Source organism: Etheostoma spectabile, chromosome 12 (assembly GCF_008692095.1).
Source record: "Etheostoma spectabile isolate EspeVRDwgs_2016 chromosome 12, UIUC_Espe_1.0, whole genome shotgun sequence".
NCBI lineage: Eukaryota > Metazoa > Chordata > Actinopteri > Perciformes > Percidae > Etheostoma > Etheostoma spectabile.
Genome location: NC_045744.1, coordinates 700,016 through 702,720, shown reverse-complemented (window position 1 = coordinate 702,720; position 2,705 = coordinate 700,016). Strand labels below are relative to the sequence as shown.

The 2,705-nt window shown below is 41.6% G+C and overlaps 1 long non-coding RNA gene across 1 annotated transcript in view; it reads right to left on the bottom strand.

Annotated features, from left to right (window-relative positions):
- Nucleotides 1–1,033: 1,033 nt before the first annotated feature.
- Nucleotides 1,034–2,705, bottom strand: part of LOC116699752 (uncharacterized) — a 19,544-nt gene continuing 17,872 nt past the window's right edge. Inside the window, exon 3 of the long non-coding RNA XR_004334496.1 lies at nt 1,034–1,043. This is a non-coding gene — a long non-coding RNA (uncharacterized LOC116699752). The remainder of the gene's footprint in view (nt 1,044–2,705) is intronic.

Below are 2,705 nucleotides of genomic sequence, written 5' to 3'. Positions count from 1 at the left end.
AAAATTCTCTGCTAATGGTTAAAACTGCAGACGTGCATGGAGTCCATTCAAGGCAGAGAACTCGATCTGGCAGCCATTGTTGCTTGTTGCGCAATGTATATCACTACCCCTTGTATACAAGTTAACTTGCGTCCTCCCTAGGTTTTTTCATTCACTGTTTATGATTTTCAAGCGCCATACACCCCTACCCCTCGATCAAAATGAGAATTGGGACAGCCCTTAGTCTTGCGTGCACGTGTAAAACCTAGGGGAAGGGGGAAGGGGTAGGATAGAGAAATGGGATTTAGTCTTGGTTCAAAAGATACACTAAATTGTTGAAAATGTGAGACAGAGGACCACCAATTACTTCATTTCCTATGGTCTTGTGATGAGGTCCATTTTGGACCATGATAACATGTGTCACATTGCCGGGACCCAGGTTTCATTCTGCTCAAGATTATGGGTTCTAGGAGATGGACCAATCCTAAGTGAGATAGTTAAGCACATAAGAAGCTGGGTCCAGACTAGTTTCATGATAGCCAGAGAGATTATTTTTAGGGGACGGAGGAATGGAGGGGTGCTGTCAATTCAAAAGTGGATGTGTAAGATGGCAAGGGTTGGAGCATTTGAAAAGATCTAATATAAATGGTTTGCCAGATTGGATGTCTATCAAGGGGCAATCTCCCATGCTGACCAGTGATGCTCATGCGGAACTGCCAAAAACTGCAGTTCATCGAGTGAAAGCTTGAGGCTGGCTCCAGAAGGGAGTCACTTTCCATAGACCCCAATAACTTTACAGCAGAATTAAACATGTAGACAGCTGGGTTCAAAAAAAGTGTTGGTCTCTATAGATAAGTTTACCCTTCAACTCTGGCGAGGGTTCATTTTTACACATTAGATTAAGTTCTATTAAGGCTTGAAATTCCGCATAATTTAGGGCGTGTTCACTTCTATTGACAGGTGCCTGGATTGCACTTGACCTACCAGTTGTGCTTTTGCCTTTTGGACAATTTTGAAGCCAATATCCAATGCATAATCTCCTGCTAGTTGTATTACAACACTTACTTTAAAAAAAATAAGTTAGATTAGTAAATAAAAATAAATATAGTTGTATCTCTTCTCAGTGTTCTGATCTTACTGCCAGTGGAGCTAGCAGCAAAGAGCAGAAGCTGTGTACTTACAAACTTCCCAATCCATGGTTTTATGAGTACATAACATAGTTGTACTACTGTAGAAGTTTGGTATTATTTCGGGCATTATTAGTGTTGTTCTTTACGAGATCCACACATGGTTCCAATAGCACCTGCCCTAAGCTAACCTGCTGATAACGCTAACTCGCCCAATGGTTGACCCAGGTGAAAAGAGCTTCTGGGGGGTTGATTGGCTTCAAGTCGGGGTGCAAAAGAACCCTAGAGTGAAATTACTCTGGACCAGCTTTAACTTTACTGTTAACTTTAACATTTGGAGTCAGTAAAGACAAAAGCAGACTAGATTTAAATATAATTTACTATAAAACTATACAACAGTAAACATCCTAACATCAGTTACATAAAATCAACAGAACTGGCCGGTACAAGTGGTAACGTGCCCAACATGTGCCCTGAGAGTCATGAGGCTGTAGGGGGGAAATTGGAAAAAGTGTTTGATTGCAAGGATGAAGAAGACCAAAAGTGGTCACAGTATTATTGCTGCAGATGTTATTTGACTAACCATAATGAACATAAAAACACAATTTAAGCTAGAAAACAAATGTAGCTATAACCTGTTGACACACATCCAGCCAGCCTTCCCCCCGTAACTTTGGGTCAATAAAAAAACTGCCAATGCCGGGGGGGGGCTGCCAATAGCAGTAATATAACATAAAGCTTTAGTCCCCTGTGGACATCAACAAATGTTAAAATAGTTAATATGAGCACTGTTTTCACAAGTGGCGTGGGGAATTACAATATAAAGATAATCATTATAATTATCATCAAAGTGCAGACACATGGTCTACATTGATTTGATATTATAAAGTAGGTATTGGCAAGGTATGTGACCCGGATTGAGGGGATCTGCGTTAGTAATTTATGCCTTTGTGCTTTACATATGACATAAAGCCAGTAAGACAAAATAAAAATGAAATGCAGGACAATTTAAAACACCTAGAAATAGTCAATGAGGTCAGTGCGGTGCCCACCTGACCTCCCTACAGCTAAGCCTAATATCATGCTACCCTGTGCTGTTATATAAAGCTAAAGACTGACTGCAGTTATTACACCAGTCCACCAGGGACATACAGGACTGATGTTTTCTCCCAGCCTAAAGCAAATCTTTCTCCTTGATGTATGTTCGGGCCGTGGGCATTATGACTAAGCAGTCATCAGAAACAAGGTCATGTTATGGAAAACAAAATAAAATAAAAACAGATGCTTGCAGTGTGAACCAATGGCCATGGAGAAACTGGCTAGCAGTGTACAATATCACCCTAACCGCCACCATCTCACAAGGCCTCTCCTGGATGGACGGCACCCCTTCATTCCTCCAGTCTCTTAAAATATTCTCTCTGTCTGTCATTAAACTAGCCTGGACCCAGCGTCTTACATGGTTATCTATTCTGTGTAGGACTGAGCCATCGTCTAAAACAAATAACCTTGGGCTGAATGGAACCTGGATCCTTGCAGTCCAACATAGTATCCGGGGCGGCTGTGGCTCAGTGGTAGAGCGGTTGCCTGCCAATCGGAAGG